The 10,007-nt window shown below is 47.7% G+C and overlaps 1 long non-coding RNA gene across 10 annotated transcripts in view; it reads right to left on the bottom strand.

Annotated features, from left to right (window-relative positions):
• Window positions 1–1,175: 1,175 nt before the first annotated feature.
• The window catches only part of LOC106045331 (uncharacterized), a 259,361-nt gene continuing 250,529 nt past the window's right edge, over window positions 1,176–10,007 (bottom strand). For 9 of the 10 annotated variants that reach the window (XR_010831567.1, XR_010831570.1, XR_010831572.1 and 6 more), the window contains 2 exons: window positions 7,468–7,721; window positions 1,176–1,673 (listed from right to left, as the gene is read on the bottom strand). This is a non-coding gene — a long non-coding RNA (uncharacterized lncRNA). Of the gene's footprint in view, window positions 1,674–6,053; window positions 6,843–7,467; window positions 7,722–10,007 lie in introns of those variants that run through there. The other variant, XR_010831573.1, reaches the window with a different exon arrangement.

The following is a 10,007-nucleotide window of genomic DNA, read 5'->3' as shown; positions in this document are numbered from 1 at the left end:
TGGCTGCTCCGGCAGCCCTGTGTACATAAATTGGGTCAATACACACACTTGCATATGGATTTACCCTCTAAAATTACTTGTAGGACATGTTAAAAAAGGGGTCTGATGCAAATATGAAATGTGTTAATTTCCCTTATGTGTGTGTATATATATATATACACACATATACATATTCTCTCATGTATTTACATAACATGCACACATTTCTGCATGCACACTCGAGATGCTGTGGGGCTATTTCAACTTGCATATCCATTTGATATCAAATCTTGGGGCGTGCAGCATACAGCACAGCCATAAATACCTACATCTATAGGAAAATGAAAAACGTGACTCCAAGCACAGGCAGTCTATGCACGTTTCTATCGACTTGCTTATGGATTTACACCTACAGCTTGGCTCCTGTGCCTAGCTCCGTTGGCATCGCCATCACCTTGTCTTCGTATAAGCACAAAATGGTGGTGGGAGGTGGTATCTTCAGGTGTCTTCATGGTGGGTATCTCTGTATATGGCCATCTCACGTACTCTGGCCAGGTCACTATACAGCCGAAGCTATCTTTCTATAAGACTTTTCAATTAAGAAAACCTATAAAAACTTTATACATGAAACATTCATGGGCTGTAGGCAGTGGGTGTCTAGAAGGCTAACAACAGACTAATAAAAAGCAAACCATCTTTTGGGTCAAAAATCCAGTCACATTTTGGTGGTAAATTATGAAAAAAGGGGTTGGGAAAGTTACTGTGCTGCAGTAGAGAGTGCAGTTCAGGGCTGGTAGCATTGAGGGCTTCAAGGTTTCAATATTGGTGAAGTATGGTTTATTTTCATAGAATCACAGAATCATTAAGGATGGAAAAGACCTCCAAGATCATCTGGTCCAACCGTCTCCCTACTACCAATGTCACCCATTAAACCATGTACCTGAGCGCCATGTCCAACTTTTCCTTGAACACTCCCAGGGACAGTGACCCCACCACCTCCCTGGGCAACCCGTCCCAATGCCTGACTGCTCTTTCTGAGAAGAAATGGCTCCTAATTTCTAACCTAAACCTCCCCTGGTGCAACTTGAGGCCATTCCCTCTCGTCCTATCACTAGTTACCTGTGAGAAGAGGCCGACCCCCAGCTCCCCACACCTTCCTTTCAGGCAGCTGTAGAGAGCAGTAAGGTCTCCCCTGAGCCTCCTCTTCTCCAGACCAAACAACCCCAGTTCCCTCAGCCGCTCCTCACAGGACTTGTGTCCCAGGCCCTTCACCAGCTTCGTAGCCCTTCTCTGGACACGCTCCAGGGCCTCGAAGCCCTTCTTGTAGTGAGGGGCCCAAAGCTGAACACAGTGCTCAAGGTGTGGCCTCACCAGAACCTTTTTTTTTTTTTTTAATTATTTTATGTTAGATTTCATTTTATTTCATTTTATTTTTATTTGCCGGTTGGCATATCTCTAAAAAGTCAGTGCGCATTTCTGAAATTTCATTGCACATCCGCGAATCATTACCTGCTGTCTCGGCGCTCGGGGCGCGGTGTCGCTGGGGCTTTCCCTCGTGCAGGGATGCGAGGCAGCAAGGCGTAACGGCGGTGCAGCCTGGCCTCTGGGGGAGCAGCACGGCTCTTCTCAAGCAGAAGGCTTTGGTCCAGCTGAAAGTCCAAGACAAAGGAGGACTGCTTTCTCTCTAGCTGTACCTGGGTAATGAAAAGGAAACAGCAAGGGAAGGATTAAAAAAAAAAAAAATAATAATCTTGCTATTTTTAAAACCTGGTCCAAAGATGAACAAGTTGGTGAGCAGAAGCAAATACTCCTCATAAATGCCTGACTGCAGTGAAATATGTGAAATATTCCAGGAAAACATGACAGAGGAGTATTTTTGCCAGTAAGTATTGGAGCTGAGCAAGCCTGGCGCATCTCAAAGAAAATGATGGACAAATGCTGCAGGGCATGCTGAGGAAAATAAAATGCTTACCCTTTATCCCAAATCCATTCATCTGGGGACCATTCTGGGAGCTGCACAGAGTTCTCTGAGTTTTCTTTTTTTTTCCTCTCTTTGGCCTTGTTCTTTTTATTTTCACTATACAAGTGCCTCTGTCCCTGGCTCTGGCTTGGACCAGGAACTCCTGGCCTGGAGGAGAGATGTCACTGGGTGAGGGCACTGAATTACCTGCCCCATTCACGCAGCCCTCCCAAGGCAGCTTTTCCCCCAGACTAGTTCTAATTTATTTGGTATTTTGGCCATTCTCTGTAGTCATGGCTGAGGCATAGGAGATCTGGGTACAGACGGTCTCTAAATCTGGATGGACTTTTTGGAGTGGAGGCGGGACATTTTAGCTAAATTTTCTCTAAGTTGTTGTCTTGCTCTGTAGCCTGGCACTACATCTCATACTTCTGACAAGGATCAAAGGCACCATGATAGAAAAGAAAACCACCCTCCAGTGCATCGCAACTGAGAAAATATTTTTGCCAGGTTCTCCTGAGTTCTCCAGATTTCAGAAAAGCTTAGGAGAAACTTTGTTATTATTTTTTTTTCCAAGACCTGGGCTGAGCAGGCACCATTAACCATTTCAGGTCTCCCCTTGCTGCCAGCCAAAGGGAAAATCCAGGTCCGAGCACTTCCACTTCTGCATTGCACGGAGAGAAGCAGAGCCAGAGGCTGGGCGCCATGGGACCAATGTTACACACGTGCCAAAAGCCATTAATTAAATTAGAGATCTCCGGCGGCGGCTCAGGAGCAGCTGTGCCATCAGTCATCGCACCCCAGGCTGACACGCAGGCTCTGTCACAGGCAGGGAAATTGTGCTTTTTTTCTTTTTCTTTTTTTTTTTTTAAATCTGGCTGAGGCGCAGGACTTCGCACCACCTGTGCTGGGGGTCCCATGGCGTCACGGAGCCCTGCTGGTTCGCTACGCAGCGCATGGGGGTGAGACCCACGCCTTGTACTGGTGATGCTGAGCGACATGGCGTGGCGTGGAGGATGAGTGGATCCCAGCCGTGCATGGAAAAAAACAAATTGCTGCTCTCTGCAGGATCTGGGACGCCCGATGGGGAGCTTTCCGACCGCCTCCAAAGAGCTGCGGCTTTTAGACAGTTAATCAAATAAGAAAGGCTGAGGGTAGTCACTACACCCTTGGCAAATAGCAATCCAGACACAAGAGCAAATAATTTGTGTCAGCATGACAAGAGAAAATGGAATGTAAACTTGCTAAACAGCCAACAGATACCAGTTTTTCTATATCTGTTTGTCTGTCTCAGCCTGAGGAAAGAACCCGGTCACCTTTACATTTGGGATCCATTTACACTGCCAAGGGCTTCGTTTTTTTCTCTCCACCCCCAGAAAATATATTAGTGGGGAGCAAAAGACAATAAATTCACACCTCCTGGGCCAGCTCCTGCATGCCCACCTCTACTGTGCTGCCCGCAGAGTGCCTGGGGCCTGTCAGTGGCATGGGGCAGCCTGGCAGTGGGTGGGAGCCAGCCCAACTTTTAACGTATTTTTATGAAGAAAAAAAAAAAAAGGTGTAATAGTTTAGTGGCGGTGAGAAGCAGCCCGCGTGCAGATGACCCGCAAAGAGAAAATTGTCAGATAAATTATTTGTATTGAGTAATTTGACCGTCTGTCCTTGGAAGCCTAATGAATAGGTTATTTTCTGCAGCAGCTGCTGTTCAGCCTCTCAGGCGTGAGCCCACGTGGCCCTGCTGTTCAAAGGGAATTATTGTGCTGGGTGTTTTAAAATAACTCTTAAACAATTAAAACTGGGAGCACTCTGTCTGTTGGCGGGGAGGAAAGGTGGCGTGAGGAAGGTTGAAGCAGGTGGTAAAATGTCATGAGGCCCCAAAAACTGGCTGAAAGAAGGGTAATGGTGCGAAGGCGCAGACAACTTGCCTGTCCCTGGGGCTGGAAGAGGCCAAAGCACTGCAGATGGCCATGGTGCTGCTGTGAGGGCCTGCTCGTCCATGGCGTTTTGGTGTGGCTCCACGGCGGGCTCCATCTCGCTGGCAGCCCGTCTCAATTCCCCCAGGAACCAAAGGGAGCTGATGGGGTTGGGCATGTGGTGAGGGATCAGGAGGGAACAACGCAGCATCCCTTGGTCCCGGCGGCATTGCCTTTCCTTCGGGACAGAGACCAGGCCTCACCTTCCACATTCACGCAGCTTTGTGCCTGACATCGGTCATGCTTTGGTTTACGCTGCCCTGCAGGACACGTGTCCCCCTGCCCCGTCTCCCCATCTGTGGGGGCAGGAGGCTGGTGACCGCAGGGCTGTCTGCCTCCATTTCACTGCTCTGGCATCTCGTGGCACTCAGGCGGAGCTGTGGGGAAAGCCACCCTGTGCCCTGCCAGACTGTTGTGCAGTGAGAGCTCGCTTTGGGGCAAAATCTGCTGGGTTTGTGTTGAAGGTTGTTTGGCATATTGCAAGTATGTATCGTGTGCACAGCCCACATGTTGTCCCAGTGATGTCAAGTGTGCCTGTTGAGCCCGTGTGCGCTTTTACACAAAGTTTTCTTAATTATGAAAAATCTACAGCTCTCGTGGTTTTCAGAGCCCACAAATCTTAAGTTTGTTCTCGTGATGAATTCTGAGCCAGCAGCATGAATCTGTTGATCCCTGCTCATACTGCTCTCACAAAATCACCTCTGATCAGACTGTCTTTTGGGAAGACAACCTTGCCTCCCACCTTCTCTTTGATGCCCCTCCTGCTACGTTACTGCATCCCGAGGAGTGGCTTTGCCACTGGAGAGCTGCCTCTGCTCACCAGGCCACAGGTGCCACCTGCTCTAACCACGGTCTACAACGCAGAAAATGCTGCTTGTTTTCTTAACAAGGGAATAGCGCAAGCTCAGAAACCATCCTTAAAACTGCTCCATGCTCAGATGGCGTCACCAAGATGCCCTTGGGACCAGAGGGGCTGGTATTGCTATGGGCAGAGTCACCAGCAGCATGTCCAGAGAGGAAAAGGTGAGCGTCTGTGGGTTGGGTCCGAAGGCAGGCAGCTGTAACAAAAGCCTGGGTGGTGAACCGAGGGATGCAGGCGATGCTCCCGTGAGCAGTGGGCTGCTGATGCCTCCGCTTGTCTCCATAGCCAGGCCTGGACATGGATGGTGGCGTTACGGTGCTGGGCTGGTGTCTGCGAGCAGCTGCCCTGCCACCGAGCGTGAGTGCAAGCGCCGCGTTCGGCAGCACCTGGCCAAGTCACCAGCCTGCAGATGTTGACAGCGTTGGGTCGGAAACCACGTGCGGATCTAGGGGTCACCTCCCCAGAAATGAGGGCCTGGGTATTAAAGCGATATTTGCATGTTATAATTATCATTAATGTTGGGACATATGCACAACAAGTACAGCAGCAAAAGCAGGCTGTAACAGCAGGTGGCTGTCACATCAGTCACATCTTTTTTTTTTTTTTCTGCACATTTGGGCTGATATATATATTTTCTAGATAACTGAGGTATGCTTTTTCAGCAAAGAAGCAACTTTTGCAATACCTTTCATTGCACAATCTGCGTACGGTGCCCTTTTTTTATCAAGACTGATTAAGATTCATCTTTCTTTCCTCCAGAAGTGCTGGCTGAGGTTTCTATTTACACCTGATACAAGATCAATGGGCTAACAATTAAGACGGTAGTGTGCTGCTATTTCAAGTCTGTTGCCTGTTTATTTGGCACAGCTGTCTATGCATGCGGGCTGCGTGATACAGAGGTTGCCATGGTTAAAAACTGTGTGTGCTGAGCGCTTGGTAAATAGTTGCACAACTTGCTGTGTAAATGCCAGGTAGCACATTAGAGTTTCTCTTGGGTGGTTGCGCTCAGCCACAAGCTTTCTCCCCTATTTCTGTGCCCGCATTGATTTTGTTCGCCTGCACGTACCTGTACGGAGTGAGATGAGGAAGAGGTTTGCCACCAGGAAAGGATTGAGTTTGTGTTTAACCTACAGAGCTGAGGATGGAGGAGATGTGCAAATCTTCACAAGCATGAAAGGCCACTGCAAGGAAGCTGGGAGTAATCTCCTCCATCGCTGGTGGCAAGGAAAGGAGCTGTGGTCTTCAATCGCCGCAAGGAAGAATCGAGTTAGGCATCAAGGAGTGACTTTGTAATGATAATGACGGTGAGGCAACAGCCTGTGGAGGCTGTCAAATCTCGATTGCTGAGGATCTCTAAGAGCAGATTGCATCTCTCTTTGGCAGGAGTGATATACTGCGACTAATGCAGCCTTAAATCAAGGAAACGGGCTGGATGACCTCTTGAAGTGCTTCATAGTCCATAACTCTATTTATGCCATTAATATTTGGAGGCACAGCCTGATTAAACCGTGAAATGCACCAAACGCCGCTTCTTCCATCTGCAGCCCGCTGGGAGAAGACCCAGCATTATGTGGGGAGCAGCTCGGTCCACAGGAGGACGGGATCGCTGTGCCCGGACTGCCAGCCAGAGCGGGATGCTGGCTTTCCCAAAGTGGTACCCAGTGAGCATCTTCTGGTCTGTGCCCCTTTGGCTACCTGGCTTCGTGTCCCCCCGTCCTGCACTGGGGCAGGGAGATGCTCGCATCCAGCACGCCCACTCTTTGTTTTCCACACTCCAGCTCAAGGTTTTATTTTAAATAACAAAGTAGCAGCAATAGAAAATTAAAAATGTATTGTTGATTTTTTTTTTCTCTTCCATTCCAAAGAGCTCGTACTTGCATTTTTTGGCACGTCTTATTTGCGTTTGGATCCGCAGATGTAAAGGGGACCCTTGGGGTCAGGCGGTGCAGGTTTTCTATTTTTCACATCGCTGCACCCACAGAAGGACAGAATTCGGCATCATTCACATCGTATGGGGGCCTTCCTATTCATTCTGGTTTTGTGGCCATATATTTTTCTTGCAGTAATGCTAAGGAAAAAAAAAAACCAGAACCAAACCCACAAACATTTTTCTGCTGCAAAAGGCTGCTGTAGGCCTAGATACCACTGTGGGCTGTGAATGAACATGCTTCCCGGTGACATGGTTTTCGGTAAAACAGGGGAAATATGGGAGGCAAAAGCAACCTGTAATGGTAGCATGGTGCAAGATGGATTAGCAGATACGGGACTTCTGTAAAAGGCTCACCTCTCACAAGGGCCTGGAATTGCTGATCTGCCAAGCAAGGACTTGCATAATAACAGCTAATTGGTATGTGATAAATTAATGAATTAGATTGAAGTGCTGAGGAGATTAAAAAAAATCTAGATGTTTGGATCACTTTTATTTACCTAAATCGAAAACATTGGTGTGGGATCTGCAAGGAAATTAGTAAAAAATACTGGAAGAGAAGTTTATACACATGATGGTTTCTCTATTTCTCTATGTGGTAGCTGCATTTTAACTGTGTCTGCCTTCAACAGAGAGCCTGCCCTGTTCTTGGTGCTTTGCTGTGCTGGCTTTACGTGCAGCCTCTTTCCTTTCTGAATAATGAACCACAGCTCGCACAGCTGCAAATAAAAACGCACCCGGCGCAAGCCTGGGTAGGAATTCTTACCGATTCCACAGATGACGGAAGTGATATTGCTGTGGGGCCTGGTGCAGGCTCACTCCTGCCAGCGGTTGTCCTCATGCTCGGTGGCTGTGGTGTGGAAGATTTTGGGCAGACCTGGGCAAGCTGGCTTCGAGAGAAGGAGCAAGGAGGGCAGCCCGTGCCCACACCTCGTGTGGCTTTTCCTCGTTTCCCATAGCAAGAGATTCGATGCAGCATTAATTATGCAAACTTCACGTCATCTCTGTGCGGTGCTCTCTCTGTAGCAAAACAAAAGCACAAAGGAGCTGTTTTTTTTAATTATTTTTATTATTTATTATTCCGGAGTCACATTGCTAGGCAGTCTGCTGGGCTGGCCCGGTGGCCCTGACCACAACCAGGGTTTTGCGGTGAGCAGCCACGAAATTCTGACTCTGGAAATGATGGTCTAGAAAGCTGAGCAGCTGGAGGCAAATGAAGGATGGAAGGGAAAGTCCTAGCAATTGGCTGCTGGCATGAACAAGCCGTGCTGAGGCAAAGGGGGAGCTGACAATCCAGGTGAGCTACGTGCCCGCGGAGCAACGGCTCTGCTTTCAATATCAGCTGCTCTGAGCAGCAATCACGGCAAGCAGCTCCCCAGCAATTCAGCCTGGAATATGTTTGCATGGCTTGTCAGATAATTTGGAGCGGTGGACATATTCATGGAAATTGTGATCTCTTTCAGGACAATGCACGAGCAGGAAAAGGGGCTAAATCCGACAAATCGATTCCTTGCCATGAATAGCTCACACAGAACAAGTTCCTCGCAATAAGGCATTGCGCATTTCCCATTTCTAACTCAAATCAGCACACTGCTGTGCCATTGCATTGTTTACGCCTAGAAATTTTGACTCAGTAAACCCTGAATCACAAAACTGAGGTTACAAAAAACTTTCAGCATGTGGAAAAACAAGTCCTATTTCCCCCCCTGCAACCCACTCCTCCTCCAGGGTGCTGCTTCCCCTCTTTGAAACCATATTGTTTTCCACTTGGACTTCTCTGTACTGGGGTAGATGCTGGCATTAATTGTCCCCCTCTCCTGGCTGTAATGCCATGACTTGATTTCAAAATTCAGATTCTTTTGAAAGACTGGGGGGGATTTTTTGTCTCAGATGCACACTGAACCCTGTTGTACCTCTGTTGGCACTCACGGGCCCCAGGTCAGAGGCACCAGTTATCCACCAAACACTTTTTCTGGGTTTGTTTTCCCATCGCACCATCCTGAACCTGGGAGAGCCAGCTGCCGGGCTCAGGAGTCAGAAGAATTTGGTGTGTCCATGACCCCTGCTTTATCCTGTGCAGCACACGAACAAAACTTAAAACCCTATCGGACAATTTCAGGGTGACAGCAACTTAGTGTCTGAGTGCAGCAGAACTGGATTTTACCCAAAGACTGTTTTGTCCAGATACAACACTGAAAAGAATTGTCTCAGCTGGGTTAGTAATTACATGCAAATGCTTTCTCTTACACTCCTAAAATATTTGCCTGTTTCTGTTTGTGCTGCTGGATGCATTCGAGGAGTACTAATTGCTGCAGTCTCGTGGGGAGGGGCATACTAGCCAGCTTAGCCACAGCACAAGGCATGGAAGGTTATGATATTCCCTTACTTCACCCTGTTTGCTGATCCTTTTTGCAGTTGGTGCAAAGGAACAGGCTCCCTGATATCCCGTAGGCGTGCTCTCAACCCCAGCATCGCTTTTGGAAGCAGCTCACATACCTCCAGAATTGTTGCTGGGTGGCTTTTTTTTTTTCTTTTTTCTTTTTTTTCTCTTGGCTCTCCAAACGTACTAAAGTGTCATTAAGACAAATGGCAAACATTTCTCCTTTTCTCACATCTGTCAAAACTTCAAAATCTACTTTCATGACATTTCACACGGAATTTTTTTACGTACCACTCAAAGGACACAGAATCCTAATGAGCCTTGCTTTCATGATTTTAATCTGCTGTGTGCTGCTGCCCTTGTATAATAAATTAACAAAAGGGAAGCAGGGAACGAATGATATAAAGAGCTGCAGGCTGGGGGGGAGGGAAAGAAAATTAGGTTGGTACCCACACAGGATTTGGAGACGGTCTTTGAATGTGGTACCAGTGCTGTCTCACCAAGAGGGCACGTTGCAGAGCGCTTCTCCAGCCTGCACCCCTTGGGCAAGGAGGCAGAGCTCCTCGATGGCAAACAAACTGGCGCCACCGAAGGAAAACGCTGTACAACTTTGGAGGATCTTTGCATTGCCGGTGTCAGCAAAGTGTTAGGAACTGAAAGAGGGCTTCATTTTCGTCCCTGAATTTTAAAAATAATTTGTTGTTTCTGCAGTGGCAGACTTGGCCAGCAAAATGTTAACTGATGTGCTTGCTTTTACTGGCCGTAAATGTATTAGCTGCTATATAATAGTTTCTAATGGGAGAATGAGAACACTATTTTTTCTTATCAAAAACAGAAGGAAAATGTACCAAAAATTGCTTAAGTGCATCCTTTATGGATGCAAAAAGTGGACAGCCATTTCTCCTAATTCAACACTGGGAAACTGT

The sequence above is a fragment of the Anser cygnoides genome, chromosome 4 (genome assembly GCF_040182565.1).
Source record: "Anser cygnoides isolate HZ-2024a breed goose chromosome 4, Taihu_goose_T2T_genome, whole genome shotgun sequence".
Taxonomy (NCBI): domain Eukaryota; kingdom Metazoa; phylum Chordata; class Aves; order Anseriformes; family Anatidae; genus Anser; species Anser cygnoides.
This window is presented reverse-complemented; position numbering and strand designations above follow the sequence as displayed.